Source organism: Diabrotica virgifera, chromosome 9 (genome assembly GCF_917563875.1).
Source record: "Diabrotica virgifera virgifera chromosome 9, PGI_DIABVI_V3a".
NCBI classification, from domain to species: Eukaryota; Metazoa; Arthropoda; class Insecta; order Coleoptera; family Chrysomelidae; genus Diabrotica; species Diabrotica virgifera.
This window is the reverse complement of record NC_065451.1, coordinates 23,747,136-23,764,484: the sequence shown is the minus strand read 5'-3', so window position 1 is coordinate 23,764,484 and position 17,349 is coordinate 23,747,136. Positions and strand designations below refer to the sequence as shown.

Here is a 17,349-nt window from a genome sequence, read left to right as displayed (position 1 = left end):
AAAATGACCAAATCTTAATCAATTAATTTAATTAATATGAAAATATATACACAAATTAATTCTTTGACAAGGTGGTCAAAACCAAACTTTCAATATAATTAGTTAGCATGACGACGATCTTGGTTTCCATGACGATGATTCAAAACGACTGTTATTGTTTACCGATGTGACTTTCGAATATTATGTCAAAATAATTTTATTTCATCGAATTGTCGCGTTAATTTAATTAAAACAGGAACAGAATAAGATATATTTGAAATAAAATAGTAAATAATATATAAAAAAAAGTTTATTGCATGTATTATAATTATTTTAAGGCCATATTAAAATATCTACATGCGTGCGGAAAAGTAAAACGCGTGCGGAAAAGTGTAACTTTCTAAACTAAAACGCGTGCGCGAAAGTAAACATTTTTGCACGCTCGTAGAAAAATAATAATGTACACATAAATTTTCAAGCTTCGAAAATGCTCATTTTCGCATTTTTCAGTTTATAAATCGCTTAAAACTTGAAATCTATCAAGTTTTGGGAAAAATGACAGAAAATCTTTTTTGTTTAAGATGACTAGTCCATTCTTTCACGGTTTTTGCTCTAAATTTTAAAGAACCGCTTGGATTGACATGAAATTTGGCATACGTATAGCTTACATGTCAAAGAAAAAAGTGATATTGTGCCGATGTGTGCTTTTGCCCTGGGGGTGACCTTCACCCCCTCTTGGGGGTGAAAAAATATATGTGCAAAATAAGTCCGGAAATGGGTAAACTGACTAATTTTAAGTAACTTTTGTTCTATAGAGCTTTTCGCCAAGTCAACACTTTTCGAGTTATTTGCGAGTGAAGGTGTTCATTTTTCAACAAAATTACCATATTTTTAGACGGTTTTTCGCAAATAACTCAAAACCTAAGCATTTTGTCGAAAACACGTTCTTAGCAAAAATATAGCCTATAAAAAAGTAGAAAAAATGGTGTACGCGTTAAGTCTCTGGATCTCGTAGAACCAGAGTTATAACCAATGAAAAATAGATTCATATTCACCAAATTTCAAATAGAATATTTCGACGTGAAATATCCAAAAAATTAAGCACTTTTTGGGGAAAATCTATTATAACTTTTTTAAAGTGTTTAAAAAAAGATTTATTTCTGTTTTTACAAAAAGTTTCTAGCATTAAATTTAAGCAAGTTACGCTCAAAATAAAGTTGGTCCCTTTTGTTTTTGCAAAAAAAAAATCGGGAAGACCACCGTCTAATTAGCAACTTAAATGAAATTAATCGTTACCGCTCCACAAATTATTTTACTTATGTTGTGTTTATATGATCTGTAAGTTTTATCGATTCAAAGTGCTTATTTTTGAAAAAATTTGGTTTCAAAGTAAAATTTTTAAAAATTTAAATTATGAAAAATATGCTTTTTTTCAAAATAACTTAAAAATTGTTAGAGATACCTACCAAAAATCTCGAAAAACAAAAAAAAATGTCAGATTTGCTTTTCTGAATATCATATATTTCTTTGTTTTTCTGTTAGACAAAAATTGATTAAGATTTGGTGTTTCTAAATTTGCATACATTCGTAATCAGTGACTCGTTCAACCCCCTTTAACTACAGCCTGTTTGAATTTACTCAACCATTTTATCTGGCAACAACGCCCATACCCCTGTCCCCCCGTAACGCCAACACCTGACTTGTTTTGGTGAACTTTTGAACTTACGATAGACCTGCACGCTAAAAATACGACCTCTTATACCTTCAATCGTCGGCCGAGGCGGTCGGCCTTTCAGAGCACACACGACGTCAAACTGTAAGTTGTACGTTTCCATCACCACAGAGCAAATAAATGGTTCAAACATTGTTTAACATTGACATGTACCATTCGAATAATGTTTTGATAATAATAATACATTCATATTAAAACACTAGAAGTGTCTGACTCATTAAACAATAAATTTTAACCAGTACCCATAGAAATACAACCACTTTCGAAGGAATCACACATCATCTGAGAAAACATACAGTCGTTTTCTGTACCCTGGCGCAAGAAATACGCCACACTGTGGACGACTAGAAGCCCTAGCGTACAACAGCCTTTTCAGGACTTTGAACCGATGAAACTTACGGATCATATAAATAATATATACACGAGTCAAGAAACTTGTGAAGTCGTAACGATTAAGTTTATTTAAGATACTAATTAGGGGTGATTTTCTCGATTTTTTTACCAAAACCAAAAGGGACTAACTTTATTTTGAGCGTAACTTGTTTAATTTTGATGCTAGAAATTTTTTTTATAAAACAAAAATGAAGCTTTTTTTAAACACTTTAAATAAGTTGTAATGAGTCTTCCCCGAAATGTGTTTCAATTTTGGTTATTTCACGTTAAAATATTCCATTTGAAATTTGACGAGTATGAACCTATTTTTCATTAGCTATAACTCTGCTTCGACTAGGTGTAGAGACGTGATATATACACCATTTTTTTTTTTAATTTTTACAGGCTATATTATTGCTAAGAATGTTTTTTCGACAAAATACTTACTATTTGAGTTATTTGCGAAAAACCGTCTAAAAGCGTGATTATTTTGTTGAAAAATGAACATATTCACTCGCAAATATCTCGAAAAGTGTTGACTTGGTGAAAAACTCTATAGAACAAAAGTTACTTAAAATTAGTCAGTTTACCCATTTCCGGACTTATTTTGCACATATATTTTTTCACCCACAAGAGGGGGTGAAGGTCACCCCCAGGGCAAAAGCACACATCGGCACAATATCACTTTTTTTCTTTGACATGTAAGCTATAGGTATGCCAAATTTCATGTCAATCCAAGCGGTTCTTTAAAATTTAGAGCAAAAACCGTGAAGGAATGGACTAGTCATCTTAAACAAAAAATATTTTCTGTCATTTTTCCCAAAACTTGATAGATTTCAAGTTTTAAGCGATTTATAAACTGAAAAATGCGAAAATGAGCATTTTCGAAGCATGAAAATTCATGTGTACATTATTATTTTTCTACGAGCGTGCAAAAATGTTTACTTTCGCGCACGCGTTATAGTTTAGAAAGTTTCACTTTCCCGCAAGCGTTTTACTTTTCCGCACGCGTGTAGATATTTTAATATGGCCTTATAGTTATTTTCCTAACAAGTGCAGAAAGTCATTCTTTTCCGCACGCGACTGCAGTTTGCCGAACGACGCGAAGCGGGAGTTCGGCAAGCAGTCGAGTGCGGAAAAGAGACTTTCTGCAAGAGTTAGGAACAATATTTTTTCTTTAAAAGTCTTACCAAAGAGTCTTTAAAAAATTACCAAATCTTAATCAATTAATTTAATTAATATGAATATACATACACAAATTAATTCTTTGACAAGGTTGTCAAAACCAAACTTTCAATATAATTAGTTAGCATGACGACGATCTTGGTTTCCATGACGATGATCCAAAACGACTGTTATTGTCTACCGATTTGACTTTCGAATATTATGTCAACATAATTTTATTTCATCGAATTGTCGCGTTAATTTCATTAAACAGGTACACAATAAGATATATTTGAAACAAATTAGTAAATAATATCTAAATATTAGTTTATTGCATGTATTATAATTACTTTAAGGCCATATTAACATATCTAAATTAACACGCGTGCGGAAAAGTAACACGCGTGCGGAAAAGTGAACTTTCTAAACTAAAATGCGTGCGCGAAAGTAGACATTTTTGCACGCTCGTAGAAAAAAATAATTATAATACATGCAATAAACTTTTTTTTATATATTATTTACTATTTTATTAGCCAGTTTATCCATTTCCTGACTTTCTTTGGACGAATATTTTTTTCACCCCCAAAAGGGGGTGAAAAGCACCCCCAGGGCAAAAGCACATATCGGCACAATATCACTTTTTTTCTTTGACTTGTTAGCTATATGTATGCCAAATTTCATGTCAATCCAAGCGGTTCTTTAAAATTTAGAGATTTTGCAATATTTTACCGAAAGAACGGACTAGGCCCAAAAATGCTAAAAACGTATTTTCGGAAGTAAAAAAGGTGATGTATTGGATTTATTAAAAAACTATTGAAAACAATTTCTGCCTAAAAATTTCGCACTGCACCCTTCTGATTTGTTTACCGAATTGTAACAACCAGACAGGTAGTGTTAACTTCGGACCCCGGAAGTGTCATAGGTTTTCGAAACGGACCCCCAGGAAATATATTTGGTGACCCCCTGCTCTAGGTGTTGTATTTAAAACTCGATTTATTTTTTCCTCAATACCCTGGTCTAAGATCTCAGGATTGCGATTTAGTCGTGAAAGTAAATTTATTGTTCTGAAATAGATCCGCAGTCACTTAATTTTTTATTCAGAGATACGTTTTCTCTTCTCCTCGAGAAGTGGCGTTAGAATGTAATCAAATTATTATTGTAGAAGGTACTCGACTAAATGAACTGTGTTGTTGCGCTTTAGGTGATTGTGAAGTAAAAGTGCCACCAAGAAAGTATTTTAAATAGTTACCTACAAATTAACGAGGTATTTAAATTATTTTTAATTACTTTTAGTCCGTTCTTTAACGGTAAAATATTGCAAAACGTCTAAATTTTAAAGAACCACTTGGATTGACATGAAATTTGGCATACACATAGCTAACAAGTCAAAGAAAAAAAGTGATATTGTGCCGATATGTGCTTTTGCTCCGGGGGTGCTTTTCACCCCCTCTTGGGAGTGAAAAAGTATTCGTCCAAAGTAAGTCCGGAAATTGATAAACTGATTAATTTTAAGTAACTTTTGTTCTATAGAGTTTTTTCACTAAGTCAACACTTTTCGAGTTATTTGCAAGTGAATATGTTCATTTTTTCAACAAAATAACCACACTTTTAGACGGTTTTTTGCAAATAACTCAAATAGTACGTATTTTGTCGAAAAAACATTTATAGCAAAAATATAGCCTGTAAAAAATTTTAAAAAATGGTGTAATATCACGTTTCTGTACCTAGCAGAAGCAGAGTTATAGCTAATTAAAAATAAATCCATATTCGTCAAATTCCAAATGCAATATTTTAACGTGATATAACCAAAAATGAAGCACATTTCGGGGAAAACTCATTACAACTTATTTAAAGTGTTTAAAAATAGCTTCATTTTTGTTTTATAAAAAAAATGTCTAGCATCAAAAGTAAACAAGTTACGCTTAAAATAAAGTTAGTCCCTTTTTTTTGGTAAAAAAATCGGGAAAATCACCCCCTAATTAGTATCTCAAATGAACTTAATCGTTACGACTTCATAAGTTTCTTTACCCGTGTATGTATTGTTTATAATATGTGCTATGTATTAAGAGTATAAGTCAAAAATGCAAATTTTTTATTAGGACTTTTCAAAGTCTTTTTTACCACTGATGAAATAACTACTACAACTAAATATCAAAATGGTGACGAAATATGATTAATAAATTAGTAATTAACTATTTTACTTTCTACTTTGGTAATACCTTATTAATTATATAATTCAAAATATAGAAGAATCCCGAAAAATCCTTTTTATGACTTATACTCTTTTTATTGACTATAAGAAGGCCTTTGATCGAGTAAAACATCACAAATTAATTAAAATACTAAAGGATAAAGGAGTTGATAGTCAAGATGTACGAATCATAGAAAAATTATACTGGCGTCAAACAGCGACAGCTTGCATAAATGGAAAATCAACAGAAATATGCAAAATACAAAGAGGCGTCAGACAGGATTGTATACTGTCCCCACTGTTGTTCAATTTGTATTCAGATAGAATATTTAAGGAAGCGCTGCATAATTTGGAATGGGGTGTGAAGGTTAATGGAATTCTGATAAATACAATCAGATATGCAGACGATACAGTTATTTTAAGTGATGATATGAATGGATTACAACACCTTTTAAATGCCATTGACAGAGTGGGAAGAGAGTTTGGCCTAAATATAAACTGTTCAAAAACAAAGTACATGGTATTTAGCCGTTTGGCCCATCAAGATTCACGGTTATATGTTGATGGTCATATGATTCAAAGAGTACCCAGTTTTAAATATCTTGGTTGCCATATTACTGAACAACTAGATCCAGATAAAGAGATAAAATGTAGAATCGAGATAGCCCGCACGACATTTTTAAAAATGAGGTCATTCTTCTGTAATGATACCTTGCAACTTCAACTTCGAAAGCGCATGATTAAATGCTACATTTGGTCAGTCCTCTTGTATGGTGTCGAAGCATGGACATTAAAAATATCCACCATTAACCGTTTGGAGGCCTTTGAAATGTGGCTGCACAGACGTATTCTAAAAATACCATGGACGGCTATGCTGACAAATGTGGCAGTCCTTAAGAGAGCAAATGTTACCCGCGAGCTGCTTGATAACATCAAATATAGAAAGATGGCCTATTTTGGACACGTGGTAAGGGGAGACCGGTATAATATTCTCCAACTTATTATGATGGGTAAAATCGAAGGACGCAGAGGAATTGGTAGAAAGCAGGCCTCTTGGTTGAAGAATATCCGGGAGTGGACAAGAATAAAGAAAGCAGAACACCTATTTAGAATAGCTCGAGACAGAGACAGTTTCGCCATATTAATCGCCAACGTCAAGCGGACTTGATAGGGCACGTTAAGAAGAAGACTTATACTCTTAGTACATAGCACGTTAGAATATGATCTGTAAGTTTTATCAGTTCAAAGTCCTTATTTTTAAAAGGGTTGTAGTTAAAGGAGTTGAACGCGTCACTCATCACGAATGTATGCAAATTTAGAAACACCAAATCTCAATAAATTTTTGTCTAACAGAAAAACAAAAAAATACATGATATTCAGAAAATCAATGCTGATTTTTTTTGTTTTTCGAGTTTTTTTGGTGTCTCTAACAATTTTCAAGTTATTTTGAAAAAAACCATATTTTTCAAAATTAAAATTTTAAAAAATTTTATTTTAAAACCAAATTCTTTCCAAAATAAGCACTTTGAATCGATGAAACTTACAGATCATAAAAACACAGCATAAGTAATAGTATATTGTGCAACAAGTGCAGAAAGGTATTAATTTCTCACGAGTTTGAAAAGTTGCGGTACGAGCGCAAGCGAGTGCCGCAATTCAAACGAGTGAGAAATTACCTTTCTGCACGTGTTTCACACTATACTTTTTCTACAAGCACAGTTTTTCCTAAAAATAAAAATCACAATTTCCAAACGACGATTAATTATAATAGGTACCTATGTGATAAATTTTAAACTGTATTTAATTAATACCTACTAATCAATTTAAATTCCTTATACCCAAATAAATTGCACAGAAATCAGTTAAAAAATTAATGCACTGCCTTAATTTGTTTAAATTTAAACAATTATTACACATTATTGACATTATATTTATGCAGTCACGGATTTACACAAAACCTACTTCATTCGACGTCTCTTGCACAGGTTTGCTAAATCCTTATTGGTTATTTGATAATTATAAAATGTTTAATAAGAATAAAATTGTAAAATAAAACAGTTGTAACATCCATAATTTAGTTTCTATGCTATAGTTAAATATAATAATTGTCTTATAGGTTATATATTTGTCTAAAGTTTAACCACGGATGTAAACAGAATATAACGTTACTCAGAATGCGGTAGTCCACGGATGTAAACAGAATATAACGTTACTCAGAATGAGGTAGTCAACTGTGCAGAAAAGAACTTTGCGGCACAGAAACGTCACTTTGCGGCACAGAAACGTCACTTTTCTGCACACTAATGTCAAATATCTTATACTGTGAGAAAATATCAAGTTTGCTAACATAAAACCGTGCAGAAAAGTGCACTTTGAATAGTGGTTGTAGAAAAAATAATTTGTGGAGCGGTAACGATTAATTTCATTTAAGTTGCTAATTAGGGGGTGGTCTTCCCAATTCTTTTTTGCCAAAACAAAAGCGACCAACTTTATTTTGAGCGTAACTTGCTTAAATTTAATGCTAAAAACTTTTTAAAAAAACAAAAATAAAGCTTTTTTTAACCACTTTAAAAAAGTTATAATGGGTTTTTCCCAAAAAGTGCTTAATTTTTTGGATATTTCACTTCGAAATATTCTATTAGAAATTTGGTGATTATGAATCTATTTTTCATTGACTATAACTCTGGTTTTCCGAGGTCCAGAGACCTAACGCGTACACCATTTTTTTTACTTTTTTACAGGCTATATTTTTCCTAAGAACGTTTTTTTCGACAAAATACTTACTTTTTGAGTAATTTGCGAAAAACCGGCTAAAAATGTAGTTATTTTGTTGAACAATGAACATATTCACTCGCAAATAACTCGAAAAGTGTTGACTTGGCGAAAAAGCTCTATAGAACAAAAATTACTTAAAATTAGTCAGTTTATCCATTTCCGGACTTATTTTGGACATATATTTTTTCACCTCCAAGAGAGGGTGAAAGTCACCCCCAGGGCAAAAGCACACATCGGCACAATATCACTTTTTTTCTTTGACATGTAAGCTATGCGTATGCCAAATTTCATGTCAATCCAAGCGGTTCTTTAAAATTTAGAGCAAAAACCGTGAAAGAATGGACTATTTTTGTAATAATTCTGATTTTACATTTTCTGCCCTAATAATTCGATATGTAGATTACTTAGGCGAAAGAGATAAAGTTTGAAAATAAAATTAGCTAAGTTCCCAAATAAGAGCAATATTTTAATTACTTTCATAAAAAAGTAAAAATTGAACATTTATATGCTAAATTAATCTATGAAAAAATATTCCTATTTCGAAAGACTTAAAGCAAGAGTAAATCTAAGAACAAGTCCAGCTGCAGAAAAAGCTCAAATTTTAAAATAATTCACATTGTTCAATTAGTGCAGTCACTGAAGGTTTTCATCTCCGATTTCGTTAAACCTCCATTGATTTTCATGAAAATTGGTGAGTAATTAGCGGATACCTCAAGGAACAAAAGTGACATAATGCCAACTTGCGCTTTCACCTTGGGAGTAGATGTCACCCCTTCTCGGGGGTGAAAATTATTTTAATAAAAATAATACCATAAGTCCATTGAGGGAAAAATTATAGGCAAAATTTGTTATATAAAGTTATTAAAATAAATCAACACTTTTTGAGTTATTAAAGACCAAAGATTTTATTTTTTCGTAAAAAATGCATGTTTTAAATCGGGTTTTCACGTATAAACCAAAAATTATAAGCTTTAAAAAAAAAGTTATTCTTACTGAAATTGAAGATAATAAAAATTTGAATACACTCCTCATATAAAGAACTAAACTAATGTTAGTTCAAAGTAAGTCATTGGCAATTGAATGTGTATTTTTTTCGACGAGTACTCAAATCTAAGTATTCAAACTTAAATAACGGGAAAACTATGCAATGTATAAAATATTCCTGCTATAGATTTGTCAAAGTACTTTGGAATACCTATCAAATGAGCTTCAGAACAAGGTAATAGCGTCAAAATTAAGCAAGTTTTAAGGAAAATAAAAAACCGTTTCGATTTTTTTAGGAAAAAGTGAAAAATAAAACATACGCCATTTCCACAAAAATTAAAATTTATAGTAATCCTTACAAGAACATCTTTATATTAGCATAAGCAATGTTTTCAATAATTTTGACCGGTTTAGAATGCATATTTTTGAAAAAAAAAAGATATAATTAATAAAAATCATAATTTTTAAAATTATTGTAATTCTCATATTCTTTTGATAATAGGTACCTCCAAAAATACTCAATATACGTAAAAAATTATATAAATCCAAATTTTAGCTTTTTCTGTGCCAAATATTTTACCTGTTTTACTATTTCTATATGATAGAAAATAACCGAGATAGAAACGTTTAAATCTTAAATTTTGCTGTGGGAACCATGCAACCGGGGTCATTTAACCTTTTATTTTTTAAAAAAGTAAGGGGTTTAGATGATTAGGTTTAACGTACTAAAATAGCACTTGACATTAACTTTTAAACGTTTTTTAGATGATCCTGATATCGTAAACACGAACGGAGTTATTAAAAAAAACAAAAACTTTTTTTGGAAAAATTTTTAAAAGATAAATTTTGAAAAAATTTTCGAGCATAAATTTTAACGCTATCAACATGTTAGGGGGCTCATTTGATAGATATTTTTAAGACCCGTGTTGAGCTGCCCCCCCCCCCACTTGCAAAAATTAAAAAACAAATAGCCCTGATTTATGAGCTATTTATGAGCTCTCATTCCGCAAACTAAAAATTTTGAGCTCGTTTCACTGAGCAGGAATTTAATACCCTAGTGGGGGGGGGGCTGAGTCAGCCCCCCCCACTACTTAAAAATAGGAATATTGAATCGGTTTTTGCGGCAGAATTACGAGCTATTTATGAGCTCTTGAAATTATATAGTTTCGATTTTTGAGCTCATCCCCTTCACCTCCAAACAACCCTTTAATTGATTTAACTTAAGAGAAAGATGCTGAGAAAACTTAAAATATATCGTATTGCGAATATAATTCCTATAGCTTATATACTCTAAGAATAAACTATTAAATCAAGAGCATTTCGATTATTGAGCTACAACCCCTTCGCAAGAAAACCATCCCATATTCCCGGCTTAAAAGAGGGTTGTACTTAAAATAATTTAAATTAATTATTTGTCGACTATATATTGTTTAATAATTTATGAGCTCGCAAAATATACGCATCTCAATTATTGAATTGCCATTTTCTTTCTATAGTGCAGTCACTGAAGGTAAAAATCAACTATGACCTTCGATTTCGGTAAATCTCCATTCATTTTCACGAAAATTGGTGAGCGGATTTTGATACTATCAACTTTTTCTGGATCTTATTTTTCATAGGTATTTCTAAGTACTTTGACAAGTGTTTAGTAACTAAGTGTTATAAAATGCATCTCTTTCCCGTTATTTAAGCATGAACCATTAGATTTGAACAGTCGCGGAAAAAATATACATTTAATTACCAATAACTCACTTTAAATTAACATTAAAGGGTTTTTCAAGTAAGCAATTTATTATATTTTTTATTAGCTTCAATTTTAGTGATGAAAACTTTTTTGTAAGAACTTACAGTTTTATAGTCATTTATGAAAAATCGCTCTAAAGCATGCATTTTCTTTCCAAAAATTAAAATATTTGATCTTTAATAACTCAAAAGGTATTGATTTATTTTAATCACATTATATAACAAATTTTGCTTACAATTTGTCCCTCTCTCGATTTGTGGGGTTATTTTTAATTAAGCAATTTTCACTCCCGAGAAGGGGTGACATATACCCCAGGCTAAAACCCCAAGTTCTTATTGTCAATTCGTGAAAATAAATGGCGATTTACCGAAATCGAAGGTAATAGTTGATTTTTACCTTCAGTGACTACACTATAGAAAGAAAATGGCAATTCAATAATTGAGATGCGTATATTTTGCAAGCTCATAAATTATTAAACGATATGTAGTCGCCAAATAATTAATTTAAATTATTTTAAGAACAACTCTCTCTTAAGCCGGGAATATGGGGTCGTTTTCTTGCGAAGGGGTTGTAGCTCTATAATCGAAAGACGCGTGATTTAAGAGTTTATTCTTAGAATATAAGCTATACGATTTAAACTACTATTAACTTTTTTGTAAAAACTTAAAGTTTTTCAGTGATTTACAAAAAACCTCTTCAAAACATGCATTTTTTTCACAAATAATTAAAATCTTTGATCTTTAATAACTTAAAAAGTATTGACTTATTTTATTAACTTTATATAATAAATTTTGCTTTTAATTTGTTCTTTTATTGATTTGTGCATTTATTTTTTATAAAATAATTTTCACCCCCGAGAAGGGGCGGTATCCACCCTCAGGGTAAAGGCGCAAGGTGGTACCATGTCACCTTTGTTTCTTGACGTATCCTCTAACTACTGACCAATTTTCGTGAAAATCGATGAAGGTTCACCGAAATTGAAGGTAATCGTTGATTTTTACCTTCAGTGACTGCACTATACAAAATAAATTGCAATTTACTGATCTAAATGCGCGTAATTTGGAAGGTTATAAATTATTAAATGGTATGTAGTCGTCAAATAATTAGTTTAATGCATTTTAAGTACAACTTTCTCTTAAGCCGGGAAGATAGGGTGGTTTTCTTGCGAAGGGGTTGTAGCTCAATAATCGAAATGCTCTTGATTTAATAGTTTATTCTTAGAGTATATAAGATATATGAATTATATCCGCAATACGATATATTTTAAGTTTTCTCAGCATCTTTCTCTTAAGTTAAATCAATTAAAGGGTTGTTTGGGGGTGAAGGGGATGAGCTCAAAAATCGAAAGTATATAATTTCAAGAGCTGATAAATAGCTCGTAATTCTGCCGCAAAAACCGATTCAATATTCCTATTTTTAAGTAGTGGGGGGCTGACTCAGCCCCCCCCCCCACTAGGGTATTAAATTCCTGCTCAGTGGAACGAGCTCAAAATTTTTAGTTTGCGGAATATGAGAGCTCATAAATAGCTCATAAATCAGGGCTATTTGTTTTTTAATTTTTGCAAGTGGGGGGGGGCCAGCTCAACACGGGTATTTTTAAGTACTTTGACAAACGTTTAATAAGTTTTTGTTATAAAATGCATCAATTTCCCGTTATTTCAGTTTGAATACTTACAGTTTTTTACTCGCTGAAAAAAATATATATTAAATTACCTATAACTAACTTTTAGTTAACATTAAAAGGTTTTTCTAGTAGGGGATTTATTTCATTTTTTATTAACTTCAATTTTGATAATAATAACTTTTCTGTAAAAACCTACACTTTATAAGTTATTGATGAAAAATTGGTTAAAAACATGCATTTTTCTCAAGAAAAATTAAAATCTTTGATCTCTAATAACTCAAAAAGTTTTGATGTATTTTAATAACTTTATATAACAAATTTTGCTTGAAATTTGTCCCTCTATCGAATTATGGGGTTATTTTTAATAAAATAATTTTCACCCCCGAGAAAGGGTTGCATCCACCCCCAGGTTAAAAGCGCAAGTTGGCGTCACCTTTGTTCCTTGAGATATCCTCTAACAACTCACCAATTTTCATGCAAATCGATGGAGGTTCAACGAAATAGGAGGTAATAGCTTATATCCACCTTCAGTGACTCCACTAAATATACTTTTACCTAATTACCTTGTGACCTCTATTTGGCGCCTAAACTATCATTATCTTGGGTTTTTAATAACTTTATACTTATAAATTTGGCTTTCTTCGTTTTTATTGATACCTATCTATCAACTATCTTATTTATTGGTTTCTGGATGTCATTGAGGTTCTCCACAATTATGACAGTATCGTCCACATACCTATTATTTCTAACAATTGGTGCTCCATTAACCTTAATTTCTCCTCTAGGGCTCTCTTAATAATTTCTTCAGAGTATGTGTTGAACAACAGTAGTGGCGACAATGCATATTAATATTTATTTTTACAAATAATAACAATAAATACAATATTATTCATTGTTATATAAAATTTCTTTTAATAAGACAATTCAATATTTTCCAGACGTTTCACAAAAGGAAAAAAGACTTTTCCTTTTGTGTAACTTTTATCAATGATTTTGCCAGAGTTTCATTTCCAAAATTACATTAAGCCTTCACTAAATTGTTTTCACAAAACGGCATTACATCACGTCTAGTATGTGCCATATATCTGCTATTTGTAAATAAGTCTAAAGCCATCTCGATATGCTTGTTTGTACTCCTAGTAGCAGTTTATTACTGTACCTATTAACTAGTGTAAACTATATCAGCAATTTGTATGTGTATGTTGGATTATTAGCCCTCCAAATCACTCAAGTATATACTTAAGTTAAAGCCTTCGATAACTGATAGACACTCTAACAAATAGTCCAGTCAAAATAAACAATAGTCTCGAATTGGGTCCTTTTTAACTATAAATATCTTGAGGTACAAAATCATACTGAAGATGAGATAATTTTTAAAAAAGCGATATAAAAAACCGATCCTATTTCCAGCTTGATAATAATATTGAAAGTCTTGCATTACTCCCTTATGCTATTCTTCTTGTTTCACCCTGTTCGATTTTAAAAGTTGGCGATCATATTAGCAATAATAACTTTGTTTACGGCAGCTCTAAACAGATTAGCGGTGGTCTCTTAATACCACTCCCGGAAATTTCGGAGCCATGATGTTCGTTTTCGGCCTGAGCCACTTCTTCCGGCGATAGGTATTATAATAGACGAACAAAAATTATTTACAAAACACATGAGTTGTGTCTGTGAAAAGTCAACAAAGATCATGCATAGCATTGCTAGTCTAGCACAGAAGTAATATAGAATTTCGTTCCGACAGATGAGAATATACCTAAGTACAATACTTGCATCAATTGTAGGGTACAGTTCAAGTGTATGGGCACATAGATTAATAAATAAAAAAAATGCAGAAAAATTAAATAGAGCTCAGAGAAGATTTCTTGTAAGAATGACGGGAGCATTTGGAAAAACTGCAACACAGGCACTCACAGTTTTAACTGGAGTAATGCCAATGCATTTAGAAACACAAAAAAGAGCATGTAGTTATTGGGTAAAAAAAGGAAAATGTGAAAAAGTAATACAAATAATAGGATTAGATATAAGAAATAAAAGAGAATTAAAAGAAATAATAAATAGAAAAAGACAAAATGAATGGGAAAATTCGACAAAATCTAGACGTTTATACAATTTTATACCAATATTAGAAAACATTCCAAATTATTTTAATCCAAAACAAGGTTTAGTACACTTTTTAACAGGACATGGACCGTACCCAACATATTTGGAAAGATTTAACTTAAAAGATGATGCATATTGTGAATGTGGAGAACTAGGTAGACCAGAACATATAGTGTTACATTGTGAAAATACTATAGAAAATGAAGAACATAGAGAAATGAGAAGAAGATTAGAAAGAATTGAAATAAGAGATATATTACAAAATGAAGAATATTTTGGAATATTAAACAATCTAACAGAAATAATATCTAAAAAACAACAAGAAATCTATAATAATAGAAGAAGACAACAAATAATCCAACCCTGATGAAGGTAAGTAAGATAAACTTAAAATAAATAAAATAAAATATAAATTCAAAAAAAGATATTTACAATTATAATAATAATAATTCAAAATAAAGTAAATAAATAAAAATAATAATACAATAAATAATTCATTAAATTTAAAAAAAGACTACCAACTCTCTTCTGAAAATAGAGGGACTGTCTTTATAACTTAGAAAAGAGTTGATGGTAGGTACCAAAAATGTTTTATGTTTACTTAAATTTGTTTTGTTTGTAAATGTAATGTAATTAATAGATTATGGCAAATTAGTTAATAAATTGTAAAAATAGATTTAGTAGTTTAGTAAAAAATGTAAAAATATAAAAAAGTATCTGTAATCCCATCAGGAAAAAACGACCTGGATTAGTCACTAGAGGCCAGGTCATATGTAAAAACAATAAATAAATAAATAAAAAAAAATCTGCCGGCGATCTTGTCCTTTATTATGAGGTATAGATGGTCATACCTCTCTAGATGTCTCATTACATAGCCGAAATATTGTAAATTTCGAATTGTTATTGTTTTTGTTATTTCTGTGCTCTTATTCATTCGATGTAAAACTATTTAATTTTCTTATTTGATAACCCAACTGATCCGTAATATTCGTAGACAGATCCACATCCACATCTCAAAGGCCTCCAATTTTTTCATTAGTGTCTTTGTAAGGGTCCAGCTCTCCATGCCATAGAGCAATGTGGAGAATGTGTAGCAGCGTATTAATTTGATTTTAAGATTTAACGTGATATCTTTATTAATAAGAATTTTCTTTAGTTTATAGAAGGCAGCTCTAGCTTTTTCAATGCGTATTCTCATTTCTTTATTTATATCCCAGTTATCGTTAACGTTGGCGCCCAAATATGTAATATTGTGTACTCTTTCTAATGTGATTCCATACGCTCTGGTGTTCACTGGTTGTAACTCACTTGTGCTGACAACTATATAGCCCAGTAAATGAACGCGAAATTCGGCGATACCGTGTAATTTTCAGGGGCAACTCCGAATTGCATGAAAATTTGGATTTAGTTTCTACTTACCCTCCACTTCAAAGTTGAAATTGTGCCGTTGGTTGCTTTTACTTGGGGGGTGACAGTCACCCCTTCTCGGGGGTGAAAAAACATACGTTCAAGATAAGACCGGAAATGGATAAATTGACTGATTTTAAGCAACTTCTTTTTTTACTATAAAACTAAATGTTTTCAAAAATAAGCACTTCAAACCAATCAAACTTACATATCATATAAACAATACACATACAGTTAAATAGATGGTAAAGCCAAACGATTAATTTCATTTAGGGAGCTAAATAGAGGGAGGTTTTCACGATTTTTTTTACCAAAAAAAGGGGCCATTTTTTTTTCAGTATAACTCGTTTATTTTTGATGCTGTAAACTTTTGTAAAAACAAGTAATAAGATTTTTTTCGGTACTTTGAAAATGTTAATAAGGTTTTCCCGAAAAACGCTTCTTTCTTCGGTGATTTCGCGTTGAATTATTCGATTTGGAATTAGACGAATAAGAACGTATTTTTCATGAGCTACAACTTTGCTTCTACTTAATTTGTAGACTTTACTTGTACACCATTTTTTTCGTTTTTTTATAAGCTACACTTTTACTAAATATATTTTTTTCGATAAAATATTTAATTTTTGAGTTATTTGGGAAAAACGGTCTGAAAACGTAGTTTTTTTGTCGAAAAATCAACATTTTAAATCGCGAATAACTCGAAAAGTATTGACTTACGTAAAAAACTTTATAGAACAAAAGGTGCTTAAAATAAGTCAATTTATCCATTTCCGGCCTTATTTTAAACACGCGTTTTCACCCCCCGAGAAGGGGTAAATGTCACCCCCCAAGTAAAAGCAACCAACGGCACAAATTCAACTTTGAAGTGGAGGGTAAGTACAACCTAAATCCAAATTTTCATGCAATTCGGAGTTGCCCCTGGAAATTACACTCCAAAACGGTCATTTATTGGGCTAATAAGGTTTGTCTTAGAAGTATTAAGTTTTAGCCCATTCATCACATGCTTCAGTCACATTCATTATTAGTCGCTGTAAGTATTCATCATTGGAAGCAATCAGTACCGTGTCAGCTGCGTATCTGAGATTGTTATATACTGATAGTATGTACTTTTGACTGACAATTTCAAATTGGCTGAAAATTGAGCTTTTTTGCTTTAGCAATAAGCCAACATACGCTGTTGTTGATGAATTCTCTCATTTGTTTGATTATTGTACAATATTTAAATTCAACGGATTATTACAATAGAAAATAAAACCTAGATTTAAGCATTT

At 31.2% G+C, this 17,349-nt stretch overlaps 1 protein-coding gene across 2 annotated transcripts in view; it reads left to right on the top strand.

Annotated features, from left to right (window-relative positions):
* The first annotated feature begins 1,759 nt into the window (after window positions 1–1,759).
* LOC114324310 (luciferin sulfotransferase-like) overlaps window positions 1,760–17,349 on the top strand; it is a 52,259-nt gene continuing 36,669 nt past the window's right edge. Inside the window, exon 1 of one of the 2 annotated variants that reach the window (XM_050661072.1) lies at window positions 1,760–1,795. The gene's annotated coding sequence lies outside the window, so the exon portion shown is untranslated. Of the gene's footprint in view, window positions 1,796–4,349; window positions 4,512–17,349 lie in introns of those variants that run through there. The other variant, XM_050661071.1, reaches the window with a different exon arrangement.